This window comes from Apostichopus japonicus, chromosome 12 (assembly GCF_037975245.1).
Source record: "Apostichopus japonicus isolate 1M-3 chromosome 12, ASM3797524v1, whole genome shotgun sequence".
Taxonomy (NCBI): Eukaryota; Metazoa; Echinodermata; class Holothuroidea; order Aspidochirotida; family Stichopodidae; genus Apostichopus; species Apostichopus japonicus.
The window spans coordinates 11125288-11139374 of record NC_092572.1 but is presented as its reverse complement, the minus strand read 5'-3'; positions in this window follow the sequence as shown (position 1 = coordinate 11139374).

Sequence of the window (14087 nt, the reverse complement as noted above, 5' to 3'; positions counted from 1 at the left end):
CTTGAGTTCCTAGATATTGAGAAATGACTGCAATAGATATGATTAATCCTACGAACAGCAAGGCTTTTATTTATTCGGAGTTTTATAGGTTAAAATGTCTTGTTTGAAACTGGCAACAATATTGACTGGCAACCAATATTGGTTAATAAAATACCTACAATTGTATTGGTTAATTTAATTACAAAGGGACTTAGAGAGAAGGCTTCATTACATAAAATGCATTATAACATAACACTAACAGCAATACAACGATGTGACGCTAAAACGAAATAATAAGCCTACTTATTGTCTGCCCCTATTTACGTTAAGTGCATTCGTTTTATATAGTTAAATACTATCCGCAACGACAATAGCTTATCCAAGACGCTTATCAGATATTTTATTCAAGCAAATGAATAGAGATCTGGTTAAGATTTTCCTAGAATTACGTGGCACACATGTCTATTTTGTTAATAATTTCACTTTAGGTGGTATCCAAACAACTAATTTCACCCAAAAGATGACAGGAGCTACTTCGTATGTTTTTTCAAGACACTCTAACTTCCTAATATATCCAACCGGGGATCACGAAAATGTTATTGAATGGTCGAAAAAAAAATTGTAAATATAACATCGTTCTGCAAATTGGCATCTGTAATCAAAGGACAAGCTTATCGAAAGGGAGGGGATACCCCTACTCTAAAGACCCATTTTCAAGCCACAACATCAACAACTGGAAGGTTGTTAAGATGATCGGGTTAAAATTGGTGTCACCAAGCAAAATAAGGTTTGAATACCATGGATGCAATAGTAAGAATTTTATTGAATTACTTTTCTGTACGTCACTTACAGATATAATGAATAACTTTCCAAGAATTAAGCGTATTCCTGGGACGTGTTCAAATGGATTTAACGATATTACTTTGAAATGATCTAAAGCTAACTCCCAGAATAATGCGGTTTAAGATGCAAGCTGTTCATGTAGATGGTTCATAGCAGTCGTTCCTAAGTTTCGAGTATAATTTTTCGTCAATTATCGTTATTTAACTGTAGCAACCGTTATAATGTAAGTGATTGAACATTTAACAAATCATTTAACATTTACTTGAACACAAAACAGCAGGATACTATTTGTTTTTCAGATATCGGCAATTGGTAATTGGTAGGCTTTGTAGCATAACACCACCGTACCCTTTACCCTATGATATAGGGCATTTTATCCGGTACGCAATAAAACAGTATAAAAATAATATTACATACTGATGTCAAAGATGCAAGAAACCTGCATCTATCAATGAAGAAATTATACTTTTTATTACATTATATGTTTACTTGGTTGTGAGCATATTGTAAACCTGGAACTATTTTGACATTTTGTTAGTTAATATGCTTTCTTTTCAACTTTGCAGATACAACATTTGCATGTGAAGGCAATAAAGTAGCAATCACATGTGACCATGGACATTCTATTAATATACGACATGCTTTATATGGGAGGATGCATGGTAGCGAGTTCTGTCATGATACGTCTATAAAGGTAAGTATGTCCGATACTTTGCAGCGTCACCTTACGGTGTCATTTGTTAATGTGATCCATCCAACTTTACCAATAATTTTACTTAAACTATAACGGAAATTAGTTTAGGCTTCTGGCATGGAAAGTAAATATATCATCTGCACATTACTTGGCTATTATAGACATCATCATACATTTCAATGATAAATTTAACAAAGCCAGTTTACTCGATGCACCTCTAAGGATGGTTCCGATGTGTCCCACTTCGCTGATCGTTTTGTTATTTCCAATACTTTTAAATGGCATGTATTAACTTATATTAGTTTGCTAAAAACGTACATGCTGATAATTTGATAATGCTTATTTCAAATTATTTAAGACAAACGTACAATTATTTTGCTAGAACTAAAAGTTAGTAGTTTCACAATGTTATTAGATCAAATGCTCATATATAGAGAAAACCGGCGAAAGTGTGTTAAATATATATTATAAATTCATAATTAAGTTTAATTTAGTCAAATATATCCACTATCATAAACCTCTCCTAAGTGTGTTGTCATAAACTGTAATAACACTTCCTATTCATGTATGTTGTAAATTTTACGTTAAAAGCTTTCGATCTCTATCCAAAATATAAAATCAATTTGAACAATAAAAGGGAGACATTGCAAGTCATATAAACAACATCCATACACTATCAAACATGGCACTATTACCCGTGCACGAAATATACCTCAGTAATATAGATAAACTAAAACGTAGTCCTCGCCACTATTATCTTGACCATCTACGCTTCCTGATTCTAAGTCGCCATTACAGACCCACCAGAGTCGTGTGATGAATTCGTAAATACATGATGGCACGATCACACACCCTCACCCGAAGCTCTAACCCCTCTCTCCACATTGATTCCTACCCCCTCACGCCAGCGCCCACACACACACACATCCACTTGTACTATGTACTTGTCGTAATATTCATGACCTACTATCTGTAATACACTTACAGGTTGGAAAATTCAAAAGGAATACTGAAAAGCAGTAAATGGCCGTAAAGATTAAATATGTGAATTGTGTTTTACTTTCTTTTGGTAGTTATATTGCTAAAACATATCGAAGTACTATTATATACTTTATGTGCTTTTAATTTGCTCTTTTATAGATGTTTAGTTGCAACTCGACCAATTCATACAAAGTTGTGACTGACACATGTCAAGATCATATAACATGTAGCGTAACAGCAAACTGGGCGACATTCAAAAATGATCCATGTCCAAACACATACAAATACCTTGAAGTTTCATATGAATGTGGTAAGTATTAGTTAAGATGATACTGTTTTCTATTAACTTCTCATTGAATCTCTTACATCAAAGTTGTTGACTATATCCGGCCTAACGTTACTTCAGTTGTCAATATTAAAAACAATCCTCAAACGTGTAGTGCTGGTATGTTTATTTTGTACAGCAAAAAGATAACGTTCAATTAAACGTTTCTACGGAGAGCCAAACGTTCCATAAATGTCGAAAAAGAAAGTGAAGTGTCCAAGTTAATATATATATGTCCAATTCGATATCACCATGTTACAATTCCATATGAACATGTCGAAACAAAATACCAATATGTCATTACGTCTATCAACATGTCAAATTCAACATCAGCATGTCGAAAACTTGCAACAGCATGCCACTACTACATTGGTAATGTCAACATTTCTTGCTAGATACAATATTGACGTCATGCTATAATTTTGGCACATCGGCGCGCGCCATCGTTTCGTTAATGCCCAAAACTGTATATATATATGTCGAGATTTATATGAGAATGTCCAAAACTTGTATCAGCATGTTGAGAGAAGGAAATAAAATATTCAAGCCACATGGATCACGTTGATGCCTTAGTGCAATTTTTGGGCCAACAATGGAAGTATGACGCTAGGTAAGTGTAAGTTGCATTGCTTTTTTTCAATTAGGATTTCTCTGCTTTTGTCTAATTATATTTATTTATTTATATATATATAGATATATCGATATCATTTTTATTTTCATATTTGCAGTTCCGGAAGATATGACCCAGGGAGCATGTACACGTTTTAGTATCAATGAGTCTGCGAAGAGTATAACACGAACTGACGACTGTTCAGATAACGATATTAATTATGTTCTCTGCGAGGAGAGTATTGACTTTTAAAATGTTTACAATCAGAACAAATTGTATGGCTGTTATCTTAAAAGGCATAGCTGGTGGTTTATCGACATCCTCTAATACGTTCAAATTTATGTTACATTGAATATTTACACATGCTTCTTTCCATTGATGTATGGCACATTGTATTATTTTCTCTTGCGGCTCGGTAAAACTTGATCAAACCTAACACTTTTGGACAAGAAATTTGCTCTTTTCGCAAAAATTCCTCAGCGCTCATGTGACTGAAGGTCACCCTGTGCATGTGCGGATTCGGTTGAGGAAAACCTACGATCAAGCAATACACTACGCCGATACGACACTCTGTCATACTTTTAAAATCAAACTGCCAACTAATTGTATAGTAGGAGGTTACAAAAACACTTCTGAAAACCGAAATTTAAGTTTCTTTTCGTTTCCCAGTCATCACACCGACAAAAAAACGTGGCAGGCTTTAGATTAATTTTGTAAGTAGCACCCGGAAAGACTTGCTATAGGCAGTATTGTCTATGCAGAGAACCTTTAAAGGTAAAGTTTCCCTAAGTTTGATATATGCCTAAACTCAATAGCCACAATTGCCCCGTGTGCATATTCAATTGTATATCTTCAGCCGTGATTTACCCCATAGATGCAGGGAAAAAAGATAATATTACAAAAGAGTACATGTACAATAGACCCTGTGTGTCTTAGTTCTCTTTAGCAGAACCAACGACAAGAACATACGCACGGAGCTTACTTAGTGATGCAAACTAACACGTACGGACGATATGTATTATAGGCATGAATATATCGTACTGAAACGGTAAAAGTTATCGCATTTTTAACTTTTGAAACTCGTATATGGAATAAGTGTCATCTACCAGGCGCTATTTTTACCGTGGTGTTCCCTTCGCTTGTGTATAAGTGTTTGTGGAGTAAATATTTAAATAAATTAATTTTAATTGAATAATTGCTTCCCAACTTGAGTTAACAAATGTGTGAAAAGCTCTAATCAACCATTTCTTTCTCTAGTAGCTGCATGTTTATAGGAAGTGTGAAGTTAATGAATGCTTCACTTTCTTACGAGAAGTACGTTACAAGTCCATTGTTATTGTTTCGCGTTCGCGGTAGTCACCGCAGAATAATGTCATACGGTGACCTGTACGTTCATGAGCTTTTACGCTTCATGTTTCTGGTTAGTGAGAAAACGATTCAATCTGTTTCTATTGGAATTTACTATATATACTATATTTACTATATATATATATATATATATATATAGTAAATATAGTATATATATATATATATATATATATCACATAATATACTTAACTAAAATACCATCATACTGCTACTCGGAGTTTCACGAGTACGGCTCGCGCACCGATCATCAGGCAACTCAGAGTTGCCTTGGCGTAGAGCACTCTTTGTGAACATTGGCCACCATTATATTACATGTATATATATATATATATATATATATATATATATATATATATATATATATATATATATATATATATATATATATATATATATATATATATATATATATATATATATATACATATATATATATATATACATATATATATATATATATATATATATATATGTATATATATGTATATATATATATATCAACTGGCGAATACACAATGAAATTAGCTAGATGTATGTATGAACATGCAAATGCATATGTGCAACTGTAGTATGCTTAAACTATACTTCGATTGCTTGTCGTGACTAAATGACAACTATGATGTCTAACACCAAGTAGAAATCCGTTTATATAAGAAGACAATCGACATGATTTGTTTCCAAAAATGATAAAATAAATTAAAAACACAGAACAATGCAAAAGCATTGTTTTTCAAGGACACTTCCGTTATGAAATTCTGACGGCGTTAATAAATGACGGAAAACAGTTTCGATATACTCGGGATATGAACTTAAAAGATTTCTAATTTTAGATATTTACTGTTGTAATAAGCAATTAGGTCACAAAAATGATATACAATTCTGAAAAATAGTATGGAATTATTTGTTGCTGTTCATTCCATAGTAAGTCAATATGAGCTCGTTTCATTTTTAGGAAAAGTGACAGAAGCCGTATGAAAAATGTTACGATATGTTATCAAAAAATAATATTTGATTGTGTTGCTTCGATGTCAACCTGAACAAATGCAACGTTGGTGAATTTAGGGGATAAAAGAACACTGCTGGCATTTGAGTGAATATTGTTATGACAACAAGTTAAGAGTGTATAAATACATGTAACATGTCGAAGGTCAAGTTAGTGAAATTAAAACCCACCCAGGTGTATGATGATGGATGTGCCTTCAAAGTGATCACATTGTAATGGTCATATATCTCAATTTTGAGATGAGATCTGATTGTCTGTGAATTGTCTATACTTCTTGTAAATCGTTACTTGTGCTTAATTAGTGATTTATCTAAATGGTAAAGAAGCCTTTGGAGCAATCTTCTTGATCCTCATTTTGCCCATCATGAAATCACCAGAAATATCAATAAAATATCAGTCTGCTTTATCAACGCGTGCAAGTAAAAAAATTGGATTTAAATATGGTAAACAATAAATTATATTTATAACTATGATACTAACTTGGTCAAAACCGTTAGGTACATTAAAGTCATGTTTAAGCTAGTGGTATGAAATATAAATGAAATTAGCATTTAGTATGACAACTATCAGAGGAGTAATAACAATGAAGTAGGTTTAACATGAAAATTCGGAAAAGAAAACTCGTAAGGCAATCTTCACGACTTGGACATGGAGTAGCCCACACTGGCTACTTACACTTGCAATAATCAACAGTAAAGTAGAAAAATGCTATCCAAAGTGCTTTAATATGTGCTCTAAAGTGTAAATCCCAATTCGTCATGTTTTAATATGGTCGTCACATAATTCTAAAATAGGTAATATGACCTGACACTTTACTAGGACATTGTCCCAACCTATATGCGCGTGTTGCAGTATGGCTGTTACGTGCCCCTTGAAAAAAATGAATTATATTATTCAGTAGTAAGCAGCCACTAACACCACGTTACAGGTTTCTCTACCATGCACGCATATACACACCGGCTGATATATATATATATATATATATATATATATATATATAAGTGTTATCATCAGAGTATGTAAAGACGATATCTTTGTTTCATGTACTGCAATCTAAATCTCTTTGGTTGTCGAAAAAGAATTGTAGCAAATATTTAGTATAATTTGATAAGGGATGGTTAGAATATGACACTGATTTATAGCATTTGGTGGAAAAGAAATTATAAAGCAATTTGCAATGTTGACAATTGTCTAGGTATTTTTGAAATATATTCATATCTAGGATATTTAGTTTCAAAACTGTATTCCAGTCGTTTACTGTTTGTACATATATATACAATGCAGAAGATAAATGCTCAGAACTGTGAGCAATGCATGAACATTTATAAATATGTAGACACAAAAAGTCGACGATATCTCACAGGAAAGTGTTAGCGAAGAAACGTGTAGACGAGTCCCAAAAACTAAGGCAGTCTTAATAAATAACTTAAATAACAAAGGAAACAAGAACGAAAGAAAGGAATATAACAATTGCGTTATTTTGTTTCGATGAGTTGATTATATGATATATATAATAGTCCATGCTGAAACATATGCTGATTAGGTATGCACTACTTTTTATGTTTCACGAAACAGAGAGTTGTCTAGTTTTACCTAATAATGCGTTAACGTTCATCGAGCATGAATTATACAAGTACAAATATCAATGATGGAACGGATGATGGAACGGATTCGAAAAGTAATTTACTGTGATGTACCCGGAGAAAAAAAAACACTAATGTATAATATGTTGATGTTATATGTTTATGGAACGGAATTCGAAAAGGAAAACACGTTCATGTACTCAGATTAAAAGCACTCGTGTAATAATGTTTGTATGTTAAACGTTTATGGAACGGAATTCGAAAAGTAATATAGTACTCAGACTTAAAACACTGATGTCATAATATTTGGATGTTATATGTTTATTTAACTAGAAATGAAAATGAAAATGCTTTGATGTTTTAAGACTAAAAACATTCGTGTAATAATGTGTTAATGGTATATGTTTATAGAACGGAATTCGAAAAGAAAATTAATTTTGATGTACTCAGACTAAAAACATTAATGTCATATAATTTGGATGTTATATGTTTATTTAATTGCAATGGAAAAGGTAAGTGCGCCGATGCATTAACATTAAAAGCACTGGTGTAATAGTGTTTGGATGTTATACGTTTATGGAACGGAATTCGAAAAGTAATTTACATTAAGTACTTAGACTTAAAACACTGATGTCATAATGTTTGGATGTTATATCTTTATTTAACTAGAAATGAAACTGCTTTGATGTTTTAAGATTAAAAACATTCGTGTAATAATGTGTTGATGTTATATGTTTATAGAACGGAATTCAAAAAGGAAATTAATTTTGATGTACCCAGACTTAAAACACTAATGTCATAATGTTTGGATGTTATATGCTTATTAACTGAAATGGAAAAGGAAAGTGTGTTGATGCATTGAGATTAAAAACGTTCGTGAAATAATGTGTTAATGGTATATGTTTATAGAACGGAATTCAAAAAGGAAATTAATTTTGATGTACTCAGATTAAAACAATAATGTCATAATGTTTGAATGTTATATGCTTATTTAACTGAAATGGAAAAGAAAAGTGTGTTGATGCATTGAGATTTAAAAAAATTCGTGTAATAATATGTTAATGGTATATGTTTATAGAACGGAATTCAAAAAGGAAATTAATTATGATGTACTCAGATTAAAACAATAATGTCATAATGTTGGATGTTATATGTTTATTTAACTGAAATGGAAAAGGAAAGTGCGTTGATGCATTGAGATTAAAAAAATTCGTGAAATAATGTGTTAATGGTATATGTTTATATAACGGAATTCAAAAAGGAAATTAATTTTGATGTACTCAGAATTAAACACTAATGTCGTAATGTTGGATGTTATATGTTTATTTAACTGAAATGGAAAAAGGAAAGTGCGTTGATGCTTTGAGATTAAAAACATTCGTGAAATAATGTGTTAATGGTATATGTTTATATAACGGAATTCAAAAAGGAAATTAATTTTGATGTAATCAGATTAAACCACTAATGTCATATAGTTTGGATGTTATATGTTTATTTAACAGGCATGGAAAAGGAAGTGCTTTGATGGTTTAAAATTAAATACACTCGTGTAATAATGATTTGATGTGATATGTATATGGAACGGAATTTGAAATAGATACAACTTTGATGTACTCAGATTAAAAACACTCGTGTAATAATGTTTGTATGTTACATGTTCAGCGGCGGTTCCAGGGGTGCTTCAAGGAGCCCGGACCCCCTTTTTTCAGGAGTGAAAATACTTATACCCTAAACTGCTGACGTTTGTAGGAAGGTGCACCATCCATCAGTGATGAGAGGTTCATTTCTGAAGTTGGTGGTAGCCTGTTAGATATATTTAAACATGCATTCGTTACTTTATGCTCTTTTTTGCATCACATTTATTCGTTCATTCATTGCTTGGTGAACAAACATTGAACACAAAAATGTAAGTAAAAGATTTTAAATCATCTTAATAATAATAAACTTTGAATCAACATAATGTTAACATCTCTTACGTACCCTCACGCACAATTGAAAAAAAAAATTATATTTTGCAATCTTTTCAAATGTGTTCTGTTTTTTCCAAAATAGACACTTCAACCTCAATTACAAACCTGAATTTACGTTAAAATGTTATGTCATCGGGAGGAACCCCTTTATGTTTACAAATGAATATAAAATGTTTGGCATAGAAAATGAAAAAGGTTTTTAAAGATTCACCCTCTTGTGTTACCCCAAAATTCACAGTGAATAAATCCATCTCACGGGTCTCTCTTTAACCTTTTCCACAAATGTTATCCCAGAATCTGTTAACCAACAAGTTCCAAACTAAATGTTCAAATCTTTTGTATTCCAAACCACAAAAAGAACAAAAAGGAGTATCTTTAAGATTAATACGAAACAAAAATTCATTTGTTCCAACAATTCTTTGCGAATAACAAAACTGAATATACTGAATTTTAGCCTCCCGCACTACAATGAAAGGAAGAGAAAAAAAAATAAAACTCCAACTAAAATTTCTACATAAAACCTTTTCTTCCCATTTTTTTTTATGAAACTAAGAACAACATACATTTTTAAAGCAACTGATCTATACACAAAATTCGCTGCACTCTGTGTTAGAGAAAATGTTAATAGACAACACTCATGAAAATTTAAACCTTCTTTTTTCCCTTAATTTACCCTCCAACTAACATAAATCGCAAAAATTATACCATGATAATAAGAATTATCAGGAAATTAATAATATTTATTTATTAATACAATCTCGATATACTAGAATAAGGCCATTCCGCCCAACAAAAGTCACCAATGTAACACGCATTAGTTTGCTTTAAAGCATCAAAGTAAATAATACGGTAATCAATTCTAATTAAACTATTATTTAATACACATTGATTAACATAATCCCATTCAGGAATGGAAAAATTAAACTCTGCCCAGGCATCACAAACTTCCTGGACAAAACATATAGATAAATGAATATCACCTTTTTTTAAATTACATGAAAAAAAGAAATTGTTCGCCATAGTTACGCAAAGCATAACTAAACAAAGTCTTCCAATGTCTATACAAGTCATCAACATATAATTTCATCCAACTTGTCTTCAAAATATTTGCAGATGTATTAGCATCTGTCATTTTTTATCCCCATTCCCTTTATCATTACAAAGAACTGAACTTTTAACCTTAACAGTTTTATTACTCCATATAAAATTATAGAGAAACTTATTGAGAGCCTTCATAAAAGGATCTGGGGAATTAGGGAGCACCGTGAACAAATATACAAGCTGGGAAATAGCAAATGTGTTAATGATAAGTACCTTGCCTATTGGTGTAAGGTCCATTGAAGACCAAAGATTAATCAATTGTTTAATACGAGAAAGTTTAGGAACATTATTAACTTGAAAAGAAATCCTCTTTGTGTTGAGAACATGTAATTCCAAGATATTTTATAGAATCACAGCGCTTGCTAAATTTAAAACGATTTAAGTACGCTGGGTAGTTCTAAGATAAACTGGCAAAAGAACAATTGAGATTTTTCTGAATTAATCTTAAGACCCGAAGCACTGCAAAAAAAATTAACACTTTATTGACTTCTGCCAAAGAAGAATCAGAACCATCAGTTGATACAACAGTTTCATCTGCATACTGAGTTATTTTAGGAAAAAAAACCTGAAATTGTAATAACTTTAATTCTCATATAAGAATTAATTAAAAACCATAGAATTTTCAGTGCAAAGAATAAAGAAATAGGGACTAAGAGGACAACCTTGTCGAGTCCCATGTGAAACTCTATAAACTAACCAGATAAATAACCATTGTTCGAAACACATGTTGTTACTATACAGAACATTGACCTATGATTTAATTTGGGAACAAAAGTTAAAATACGTAAGAGTAAGATTAATAAATCTTCTCTAAACGATCAAACGCTTCTTTAAAGTCTATAAATAACAAACTACGAGATACACATCTTTCATTGCAATACCAAATAAGATCCGGAACTAATCTAATGTTTTCTCTAAGAAATCGAACCTTTAAACAAACCTGTTTGCTTAAAACCAATGATGGAACTCAAAACATTCTGTGCACGAGAGACAATGCACTACACTGCAATTTTCTAATCTACATTCAAGAGAGCAATGGGGCGCCAGTTCTTAAGATAAACGTGTAAAAGCTAGAAACGTAATCATACAATCTTGTTAAAAAATATAAAGTGAAGTGACACCAATTTTCAAGAATTTCAAAGGGGCAATGGTCCGTTTCTATATATATATATTTTTAAATAATTTCTTGATTGAAAACGTAAATACCGGACAGACTAACCTTCCAAACTGAAAATTCTTGAACATAAATTTAATTCAACATTGCATTATATTGCATCTGAGGACCGAATAATAGTATAGATATTGCTAAAAGGGTAGGGTGACACATCCTTCATGAAACCTCTCCCATTCGGCACTTCCAGCCTCATTCCTGCCTTCGATGCGGTTCTCATTGGACCCCCTTTTTTTGTTTCTTTTTTTTTGAAAACTCGGATCCGGCTCTGATGTTTACGGAACCGAATTAAAAAAAGGAACATACTTTGATGTACTTGGATTAGAAACTCTCGTTTAATAGTGTTTTGGTGTTATATGTTTATGGAATGGAGTTCAATAAGAACAAATATTTTGACGTTACATATTTAGGGAACGGAATTCAAAAAGGTAAACCCTATGATGATGTCAGATGAAGACCATTCGTGTAATAATGATAGTGTTATGTTGGGGTGCTCCGTCTCAATTATTTCAGTGCTCAATTATTAAATAGGTAGAACATCAGATAGAGAGAAACTCCAGACATAGATATAATAGTAGAATATAAAGTTTATTTCTTCGGAGACAATTTTGTTGCTGGAGTGCATATCCAGAATAGTGTATCTGAACTGCACTTTCTTAAGTCTGAAATGCTAGTCCTTTTCATTCTAAAAATACTACGGTGTTTAAGTCATTAAAAATTCCGAGAAGAGGCGATAACCTCTTTGTGACATAGGCTGGAATATTTACTTCTAATAACTAAGTCACATAGAAAAGGGCTATGACTAACCACATTTTTAACACATGAGATGCAACAGGTTGTCATATGTGGGCAGGCATGATGATTTCATGGAATTAGGACAAAGGAGGTTTGTAGGACTATGATGTGGGTGAGGAATGAAGAAGTTCAGGAACAGAAAGTAAGTTGTTACTCTTAAGACAAAGAGGCATGAAAGCACATGCTTAAAGTGGTACAATGGGGATATTACTTCATACTACATTACAATAGGATATTATATGTTTATGGAGTAAAATAAGCATGTCAAATAAACAATGATTTAGTACATGCACTGAATATAATGAGGTATAACATCAAAGCATAATCGAATTGAAGACACAGTGCCTCAGTTATGTATATGCTTATGAAATGAATTGGAATTTAGCACAAATTTGTCTTGAACATATTCATATTAAAGACGATATAGTATCAGTGTTTACATATTATAAGTAATATTCAACTGACAATTAAGGTTTAAGAAGGTTTTGTGTTAATGTGTTATCATGTGTTTCCTATGTCGAATGAAATTAAGAGCAATATTTAATTGTTTTATAGCATATGTATCAATCACAGTGATTGAACGTCCTATTTAACACAACTTTCCAAATAAGTATGTTCAAATTAAATGCTGTCTTGTATAATAGCTTCTAATGTTGTATGTTAATGGAATGGAATAGAATAAAAAACATCAATTCAGTAGAGAAATGATATGAAAATGCGGTCACATTTATAATATGTTTCGGTCTCCTGCGCCAAATGGTTAGTTGGGACAGAAAGTATAATGAAAGAATGAATACAGCATTAAACATAGCTTGCTCAGTGTTTTGTTTGTAACGGATTTATTGAACATAATGAAGAAATATATTAACTCTTGAGTACATGCTACAGCTCCGTCCCATGTTTATGTCTCGGTATAGTATACAGTTACCGCAAAGAATGAAAGAAACATCCGTTGTACAAATACTTCATACTTAAGACGGTCTTTCGTTTGTATACTACTGTGGTAAGTATTATAGATTTGAAGACTTACAACTAGCAAGATGTTCAGGAATTAAAACGATCCACGGCTTTGTATTTATGTAGACAATGATGTCGCTTGGTCGTTGTAAAAAAAAAAAAAATTAAATCTAGTTATATTTATGCTAACATGAATCAATCTGCTCCAGTTTCAACAAACTTTATATTAACTTGGAATCCTTCATACAGCTTTTAATGATTGGTTCTTGGCGTTCATAACTACTAGTTTTATCCTTATAAAACGCCTCTTTAACATAAACCAATAAACTGGTATTTTCCCTGTTACTATTAAATTAAACCTACGGCAGAAGTTGATATATAACGCTCGTGTATAATACTTCAAGTCCCTAATGAAAGCAAGCGACCGTATGAGAGCGCGGCAAAACAATCTGCCGGTGTGACAGGAAATAGTGTCCGGGCGTCTCACGGACACTATTCCCCGAGAATTGTGTCCGTAGGACATCTTTCTCGGGGGGAATTGTGTCCGGCGGACAGTATTATCTGTCCGGACGGACAGTATCAACTAGGAAAAAACGTCCGTGTGTGGTGATTTTCTGTCCGCGCGGACAGGATGAAAGAAAAGCACGGAACAAATAGGAAAATAGTGTCCTACTAGCTCTTCTGCATGAAAACGTAGTGCAAAAACA